At 44.0% G+C, this 10,074-nt stretch overlaps 1 non-coding gene across 1 annotated transcript; it reads left to right on the top strand.

Annotated features, from left to right (window-relative positions):
• The first annotated feature begins 469 nt into the window (after positions 1-469).
• LOC148777521 (U6 spliceosomal RNA) lies at positions 470-576 on the top strand. The gene has a single exon (XR_016037751.1). It is a non-coding gene; the product is annotated as a U6 spliceosomal RNA (small nuclear RNA).
• The last annotated feature ends 9,498 nt before the right edge of the window (positions 577-10,074 follow it).

Raw genomic sequence — 10,074 nt, forward strand, 5'->3', positions numbered from 1 at the left:
GGTAAAGTTGAAAAAGAGAAGGTTGGAGCCTCCTCCTGGCCACCTGGCTGACCCCTCGGCAGCAACTCGGCAGCCACTCAGCATCAGCACTCTCTCAGCATCCCTGCTGTCTCCATGGTGATTTAATGTGATTCTGATGGATGTGACTAGTTCATGAACGCTTCCTGGAGCTGGGCACTGTTGTTGCTAGCTCTATTTTCCAGATGAGAAAACAATGCTTCCGAGATTGTTAACAGCTTGTCCCAAATCACTGAGTTGCTAAAGTTGTGGAATCAGGCATTGAACCTAGGCTGTTTCAGGCCCAAGCATGTGCTCTTGGTGAGCAAAGTAAAAAATAAGATGGTGTTTAATGGAGGAGAACGTGAACATGTATTGAGTCCTTAATATATACCTGGCATGTAATCCTCACAACAGTCCTGCAAGGGAGGTATCATTATTCCCATTTTATAGATGAAGAAACTGAGGCTCGTTGCTCACTGTGGCAGCTCATACACTTAAACAGGAATGATACAAAGGAGATTAGCATGGCCCCTGCTCAAGGATGACATGCAAACTGGGGAAGCATCTCATGTTTTTATGGCAGAAACCATCACAACATTGTAAAGCGATTTTCGATGCATGATACAGGATGCTCGGGGCCGGTGCACTGGGATGAACCAGAGGGATGGGGTGGGGAGGGAGGTGGGAGTGGGATTCAAGATGGGGAACACATGTACACCCAGGGCAGATTCATGTCAATGTATGGCACAACCAATACAATAATGTAAGTAATTAGCCTCCAATTAAAATAAATAAATTTTTAAAAAATTAAGAAGTATGAATAAAATGGGGACCATTTTTTAAAAATTGAGGCTCAGAGAGGTTAAGTAACTTATCTAAAGTCGCACTGCTTAGTGAAAGAGTCCCGGTCTGGGGCCCTGCACCTCCTCTCAGTGTCTGTTTTCTGTCTGAAATAAATCCTGCTTGCTTACTACCATGAAAAAACAACAACAAAAAAACCCCAGGTCTCTCAGACTGCAAAGCCCATATTCCATTGTTTAAAAAAATATATTGTTGTTTTGCTGCTAAATTTTATTTATTTATTTGGCTGCTTCAGGTCTTCACTGTGGCATGTGGAATCTAGTTCCCTGAGCAGGGATCAAACCCAGGCCCCCTACAATGGGACGTTCTTGGTTTCTAGACTACTGAGATCTTGCTTCCATGTGTAAATTGAGTACAGTTTCCTAAAGAGATGGAAGGCAGGCTTTACATCCCAGTATGTGATTCATGGGGTCACAAAGAGTTGAACACTACTGAGCGACTGAACTGAACTGAATAGGGGACAAATTTAACTGGGAATGGTTGGTTTACCATCTAACACTGACATGTCATTTTCCCCTGCCTGGGCTCGGCTTCCCTCCATCCAGCTGGCTTTTCTTTCCTGGGCTTATTTCTTTCCTTTCCACCCTCTGCCCTCCTCCCCTCTCCTTGCAGGAGCAGAAACAAGAAGCTCTTCCTCTAATCTCCAGCCTGGCAGGTTTTCCCTCCCCTGGAGTCCAGGTGCCTGTAGCATTTGCTCCTTAGTGGCTTTCCCCCAAGGAGACAGCTCCCTCCTTCTTCTTCCCCAAAAGGAATTGTGGGGCCAACTGTTAAGATTTTTTAAAAATATTTTTTTCATATCTTTACTCAAGATGGGAAAAATCTCTGAAGTTTAACGTGGCACCTGGCTGTCCTGTGATGTTTATATTTTTTCAAGGCTTTGTTCTGTCTGGAATTTTATTATAATAACTACTGATGGGCCTTCCTTAATGGTCTAGTGGTTAAGATTCTGAGCTTCCAATGCACGGGTTCACATGTTCAATCCCTGGTCATGGAATTAAGATCCCACGTGCCACATGATGTGGCCAAAAAGCAAAACAAACAATCACCACAACAAAAAACTAATGGGAATGAACATACCTTGATGTTTATATAATTTTAATAAATCACCTTCAAAATGATAAAGCATTAGTAATCAAATAGAGTTCACTCAGTCGTGTCCAACTCTTTGGGACCCCACAGACTGTAGCACGCGAGGCTCCCCTGTCCATAGGATTTTCCCAAGCAAGAATATTGGAGTGGGTTGTCATTTCCTCTCCCAGGGGAATCTTCCCAACCCAGGGATCAAACCCATGTCTCCGGTATTGGCAGGTGGATTCTTTACCACTGAGCCACATGGGAAGGCTAGCTTCTATCAATGATTCACACCAAAAGGTGGTTCAATGAAGCAGCGATGATGAGGCAGTGCTAGAATTAAAAGGGGAATCAGGTACCCTTGAAACTCAAACCTAATAATAGTAGAAAACATCACCCACTCACAGCAGTATACACAGATCTGAAACTGTTTCCTTGAGAACGTTTCTGTTTGGGGGGATAATTCTATTATTTGAAGACTCTAAGTAATGACAGGCTAACAGTGATGATGCCTCAGTGACCTGATAGCCATGCCCTGGAGAGATAGCCGAGAGAGGGGTCCCCAACCTCCAGGATCTCATACCTGATGATCTGAGGTGGAGCTGATGTAATAATAATAGGAATTAATTGCACAATAAATGTAATGCACTTGAATCATCCTGAAACCACCCCCCTTCTCCAACTCATGGAAAAAATTCTCTTCCATGAAACTGGTCCCTGGTGCCAAAAAGTTTGGGGATATTCAAAGGAATGTTCTTTGTCTTTCACACCTGCGCTGTTTTTCTTCTAACCGCCCCATCCCACAAAGCTTTACCTGTTCCGAGTGTCACACGTCCCTTCCTGTGAGGGGCAGGGTGCCCGCCAGTGCTCAGGCCTCAGGGCCCCCCTGGGCGCTGCTGGTCTGTCCTTCTCATCCTGGCTGTGTGAGGTGTTCCCCTAAGGTTTTCCTGCTACACTGTTTTTCTAGTTCCTCTTGAATCTTCCTAGACAAACCTGCCTAAATGATGCAAGAACTATCTAATGAATATGTTACTTTCTCCAGTTTAATCACACCTGGGTTGTGTCTGCCACACTCTCTCCACAGCTGCACTTGTCGTTTCTGTTTCGTTTTCAGCTTTTTATTTTACACTGGAGTACAGCCGATTAGCAACATTGTGATGGCTTCAGGTGGGCAGCAAAGGGACTCAGACATATGTACACATGTACCCATTCTCCCCCAAACCCCTCTCCCATCCAGGCTGCCACATAACATTAAGCAGAGTTCCCTGTGCTGTACAGGGGGTCCTTTATTATCCATTTTATTGTCAGGTTTTTACTCCTTACTTTCCTTATGTCCCCTAAATGAGTTTCCTCAAAACCCAGTTCCTCTCATCTCAGGCCCCATAGCTAGTGTTCCATTTTCACAGTCAGCTTGCCTCACGTAGGAGGCTGCTCCTCTCCTCTTAGGGAGGGTGGTGGGCGGTGGGGCACACTGGTGCAGTGAGGGAGGGTGCCTTCGCCACCTGCAGCCTGCGGCCCAAACAGCCGCAAGGCTCCCCAGTGGCGCAGCGGCACAGACGCTGCCTGCCAATACAGAAGACGCAGGAGACTTGGGTTGGATCCGTGGGTCTGACAGATCTCCTGGAGTAGGAATTGGCCCACTGCAGTATTCTTGTCTGGAAAACTGCATGGAAAGGAGGAGCCTGGCAGGCTACAGTCCATGGGGTTGCAAAGAGTCAGACAAGACTGAGCACATCCCAGCTCACTTGTGGAGGGTTTAATTATGCCTTAATGCTCGTTATCATAATTAAGCAGAAATAGTGATTCTAATTAGCACATTTGCAGAAACCACACCAGTATGCTTCCCTGGTGGCTCAGATGGTAAAGAACCTACCTGCAATGCAGGAGACCCAGGTTTGATACCTGGAGAAGGAAATGGCAACCCACTCCAGTGTTCTTGCCTGGAGAATTCCAAGGACAGAGAAGCCTGGCGGGCTACAGTCCACAGGGTCGCAAAGAGTCAGACATGATTGAGCAAATAACAAACACAAGTAGATCCATATAATCGCACACTTCACCTACTCATAGCTTAATGGTGTTCCATCCTTGTTTCCTTTGCCCTGCTTTTCCTTTCAGCTTGAATGAGCACAACTTTTGAAGTCTTTAATTTATGACTATTTTAACTTATGCAAGTCCTGCTAGAGGGTGACAGATGGTCAATGTCAAAAACCCAGAGGGAGGGTTTCTGTTTAGCCTTTGATTTTTGTTTTGCTTTTTAAGCCAGAGAAATGTCCAATTGTGCTCATAGTTTGTCGGAGAATGTGATGGCACCCCACTCCAGTACTGTTGCCTGGAAAATCCCATGGACGGAGGTGCCTGATAGGCTGCAGTCCATGGGGTCGCTGAGAGTCAGACATGACTAAGAGACTTCACTTTCACTTCTCACTTTCATGCATTGGAAAAGGAAATGGCATCCCACTCCAGTGTTCTTGCCTGGAGAATCCCAGGGACGGAGGAGCCTGGTGGGCTGCCGTCTATGGGGTCTCACAGAGTCGGACACGACTGTTGCTTACCAGGCTCCCGTGTCCATGGGACTCTCCTGGCAAGAATACTGGGGTGGGCTGCTGTGCCCTCCTCCATGGGATCTCCTGACCCAGGGATCAAACCTGAGTCTCCTGCATTGACAGGGGTATTCTTTATCACTGAGCCACCAGGAAGCCCTCACATGAACCTACAGTTGGGCAAAATCATCTACCACAAAGCCTATTTTATAATAAAGTGTTGACTACTACACCTGGAGAAGGGAATGGCAACCCACTCCAGTATTCTTGCCTGGAGAGTTCCATGGACAGAGGAGCCTGGTGGGCTACAGCCCATGAGGTTGCACAGAGTTGGACACGACTGACGCGACTTAGCACGTGCACAAGCACAGTGAACTTGAAAACCAGAATGGCTGTCTGGGTACTGATGGTTTTAGTGATTTGGCCTGTACTCTTGTGACCAAGTGGCTAACTGGGAGCTGTGGCTCACTGGCTGCCCAGCACCATAAATGAGTATCCTACTGCACATGGCTAGCCACCCCTCCCAAAAAATCCAGATACAAAATTTAAAATATGGTTTCCACTGAACATCTATCACTTTTGCATCACTATAAAGCCAAAAAGTTGCTAAGCCAAAGCATCTTAAGCCACGGACTGCCCAAACAAACTTAAGGGAAGACACCTGGGCAGTCAGCCTCCCCCACAGTTTCTGCAGCAGCTCATTAGTGATTAAGACTCTAGGACCAGAAACAAACCTTTGCGTTCACAATTAGAGATAAAGCAATACAAGAAAATATCTCTGAGAAGGGGGAGTATAGAGGGTTAAAGTCCTCTGTGTGTGTTCTCAGTCACTCACTCTTGTCTGACTCTTTGCTGAGCCCGCTAGGCTCCTCTGTCCATGGAATTTTCCAGGCAAGAATACTGGGATGAGAGGCCATTTCCTATTCCAAGGGATCTTCCCGACCCAGGGATCAAACCTGTGTCTTTTGGTCTCCTGCACGGGCAGGTGGATTCTTTACCACTAGCACCACCTGGCAAACCCCAGTTAAAGTTTTGCTAATATGTAAATAATTGATATGATTGGAAAGGAAAAGTGGATAGGAGGACCTGGAAAAAAAAAAAGAGTGTCAGAGACAGGAAGCGCATGCCGAAGTAATCTGGGGCATGCCGAACAAACGCTCAGGTTACACACAATCTTCCCCAGTGATGACCCCAAACCAGTCCCAAGATTAGTGACTGATCAAAGATGAGAACATGAGAGCTGGCCAAAATCAAAAGAAAGGTTAGCAACTGAAGGAGCTGTTATCAGAGTCTAAATCTCTGTTTTTCTTCTTTAGTCCATTAGAGAAGAGAAAACAGGGAAGTTTGGGGCTACTTGTATTTTATACGCTACTGCATTTCACCGATAGATATTTGCTAGTTATTATCAAGTAATCAGAATTTTATAATACTTTAGTTTTAATCATTAAATACATTGACCACCTAAAAAGGCATATGAAGTAAAAATGTATTTTTGACAAGCCTTATGATAAGTCAACTTCTTTATAATCATAGGATCTTTTTTTTTTTTTTAATTAGTTGGAGTACTTCTTGATTAAAACCATTCACTGTGGGATTTCCTTGGAAGTCCAGTGACTAAGAATCCGCCAGTGCAGGGGACATGAGTTCCATCCCTGGTCTGGGATGATTCCACATGCTGCAAGGCAAGTAAGCCTGAGAGCCACAACTACTGAGCCCACACGCCACAGCGACTGAAGCCCAAGCAGCCTAGAGCCTGTGCTCTGCAACAAGAGAAGCCACCACAGTAGGGAGACCGCGTACTGCAAGTAGAGAGGGGTGGTCCCATGCTCACAACAACTAGAGAAAGCCCGCACACAGCAACGAAGACCCAGCTCAGCCATAAACAAATAAATAAAAAGAATCTGGCTTCTAATGCAAGGGAACAGGGTTGATACCTGCTCGGGGAACTAAGATCCCACATGCCACAACTAAAGGAAGCCTGTGTGCTGCAACAAAGGCCCAGTGCAGCCAAAACAAAGAATTTTAAATAAAAGAAACCTATTCGCTGTTACCAGATCTATTCAGTGCTCATGAATCACACTGTGGACACTATCATTCAAGGGGGAGGGGAGACTCTAAAATGGAAAAAAAAAAAAAAAATCAGAAACCTTAACTTACAAATAAGTGAATAAAATGTATCCATGGATGAATGTTCCCAGATTTCCTCTTGGCCTGTTTCTGCACAATCCATATTTCCAACTAACATAAAATGAGACTTCTTTCCTTTGGGGATGGACTATTATAATGATAGAGAAGCCAGACCAGAGTGGCGAGGGCCAGGAGAAGGACCAGCCCACGATGCTGCGGTGATCTATAAAACAAGGAGCCAGTGGGGGCATATGGAGACAGGGAGCTGCAGGGTTTTGGCTTGTAGGTAGTTCGTGGCAGTTCAGGCTGTAACTGCCTTTCCAGCAGTTATACAGTGTGAGAGAACTGGGGAATGAAGAAAGGGGATCTGGTAAGTAGTGTTATGAGTTCTGAATTGGATCCCCTGTGATTTTTCTTTGAGAGACAACATGAAAATTGGTATTCATCTGTAAAATTACTTTGGGTAGTGCAACATGCTACTCTGTAGAAACTGAGCTACATGGGGACTCAGGATGATTAGGGTTATGAAAAAATTCGTATGGGATATAATCATCACTACAGTAAATCAGAAATAACCCCAAATGCCTCACAATAGTGAATCAGCTCAGCAACATGATGAGAGAAAATATGGCATTGAGGATGCATGGGGGCTTTGGGAGTGAGGCCATTCAGTGTCTCACTAAGAATCCCTTAATTTCTTCATTTACACATTGAGAATAATTATGTCTAAATTTAGAGTTACTGGGAAGATTAAATAAATGAAAATAATGTATAAAATTCCTAAAAGAGTGTATGACTCATTGTACTCATGGTAGCTAATATTATAAACAGTGGTCCCCAACCTTTTTGACACCGGGGACCAGTTTCATAGAAGAGAATTTTTCCACAGACTGGGGGAGCAGGCAGGGAGGGATGGCTTCGGGGTGATTCAAGCGCATTACGTTTTGTTGTAGTTCAGTTGCTCAGTCATGTCCAACTCTTTGCAACTCCATGGGCTGCAGCATGCCAGACTTCCCTGTCCTTCGTCATCTCCTGGAGCTGGCTCAAACTCATGTTCATTGAGTCAGTGATGTTTTCCTACCATCTGGTCCTCTGTTGTCCCCTTCTCCTCCTGCCTTTAATCTTTCTCAGCATCAGTCTTTTCTAATGAGTCAGCTCTTCGCATCTGGTGGCCAAAGTATGGAGTTTCAGCTTCAGCATCAGTCCTTCCAATGAATATTCAGGACTGACTTCCTTTAGGATGGACTGGTTTGATCTCCTTGCAGTTCAAGGGACTCTCAAGAGTCTTCTCCAACACCTCAGTTTAAAAGCATCAGTTCCTCATCGCTCAGCCTTCTCTATAGTCCAACTCTCACATCCATACTTGAAACTGGAAAAACTACAGCATTACATTTATTGTGCACTTTATTTCTAATGTGAGGCCACTGCTGATCTGATGGGAGGTACCAATGGGTCTGTGGCCCAGAGGTTGGGGACCCCTGTTATAAAATATCTTAGTGATGTTAAAAATAATAAGCATGAGGGATAAATCATTAGATATACAATAATTAAATTACAAAGCATAAAGTTACCATGTTTGTACATTAACAAGTACAGGAAGCATATTTTGAAGAATTGAGGTCAGCTCAATTATTTTCATGATGCCCAGAAGAGAACAGGCTCGGATTGAAGAACAGTGATTTAGAATCAATATAAAAGAATATTAGGAGTATAAAGCGCTGAAGAAATCTATAAAAGAAAACATTCAAACCTTTTCCTCTAGAGATTAAAAAGATAATTACATTGGTTTCTCATTTATTTCCCTGATTATAACAGTCAAAGATAATTTATATTTGGCTTTGATAGCAGTGGCAAGCCACTCCAGTACTCTTGCCTAGAAAATCCCATGGATGGAGGAGCCTGGTAGGCTGCAGTCCGTGGGGTCGCTAAGGGTCGGACACGACTGAGCGACTTCACTTTCACTTTTCACTTTCACACATTGGAGAAGGAAATGGCAACCCACTCCAGGGTTCTTGCCTGGAGTATCCCAGGGACCGGGGAGCTGGTTGAACAAGACTGAAGTGACTTAGCAGCAGCAGCAGGTGTTCTTTGCCTCGGGGGTTTCTCCTTTCTAATTGTGTTTATTTAGTCTAATAGAAAATGAATTTGCATTCCTTGAACTTCTACCAGGTGAAGGTGGGTAGATGACTGAGAAGAATGCTTAAAAGCTGGGGAAATCCCCTTGGAATTTAAAAGGTGCTGGGAATAATCCAAAAAGTAGATAATCCATGGAAGAATTAACTGTACATGAATTTGGTAATCGCCCAGTATCTTTCTCTTTTTTAAAAAAAAATTCTAAATTGAAGCACTGTTATTTTACACACACACACACACACACACATTCTGTTTTAGGTTCTTTTCCACTGTAGGTTATTATAAGATATTGGATATAGCTCCTTGTGTCATATAGTAGGTTCCTGTTTTTTTTCAAATCTATTTTATATATAGTAGTATATATATCTGTCCTACATCTCTTGCTTCAGCTCTTCAAGAAAAACAGAGCCATACCATCATAGCCAGGGATCTAACGTGTGAGACAGGGGAGCAGTTAGGGCCATTTTCTTATCCTGGTGCCATGTATGATACCGCATTTTACAGTTAGTTCCTTTTTAATATTAATATTATATATAATTAATGTACGACATTGTGCTATGTTATTTTATGCTATACTATCTTATCTGGCCATCACTGGTTACTCAGTGGAAAAGAATACACCTGCCAAGCAGGAGACAGGGGATCAATCCCTGGGTCAGGAAGATCCCTTGAAGAAGGAAATGGTAACTGGCTCCAGTATTCTTGCTTGGGAAATCACATGGACAGAGGAGCCTGGTGGGTTTACAGTCCACAGGGTCACGAAAGACTCAGACACGACTTAGTGACTAAACAGCAACAGTACTATCATATCATATCATAATTATATTTTATAGTTACTTTTAATGCCTTTAGGGATTTCTTGACAATAGGATTGTGAAGATCCCATTTTCAGAGTAGTCATTACAAGGATTCTTGCTGCACTTTCAAGGTGTGAAGACAATTGCTAGGGCATCAGTGCCACTCATCTCACACCAAGTGGCAAGGCAAGGAAAGTTCTCAGGCAGTGAGGTCAAGGTGAAGGAAGAGGCTTGTTATTTTTTTGCTTTTTGGTTATATTATCTTGGGCTTCCCTGGTGGCTCAGCTGGTAAAGAACGTGTCTGCAGTGCAGGAGACCTGGATTTGATCTCTGGGTTGGAAAGCTCCCCCGGAGAAGGAAATGGCAACCCACTCCAATATTCTTGCTTGGAAAATCCCATGGACAGAGGAACTTGGCGGGGTACAGTTCATGGGGTCGCAAAAGAGTCAGACACGACTGAGCGTGCACACTTGGTAAATATAAAATACTTTTTGGATTGTCTGTCATTGAATATGCTTCATATTACATCTTGCCCCTTACTATCC

The sequence above is a fragment of the Moschus berezovskii genome, chromosome 6, assembly GCF_049115385.1.
Source record: "Moschus berezovskii isolate FMDL1 chromosome 6, NW_MosBer_1.0, whole genome shotgun sequence".
NCBI classification, from domain to species: Eukaryota; Metazoa; Chordata; class Mammalia; order Artiodactyla; family Moschidae; genus Moschus; species Moschus berezovskii.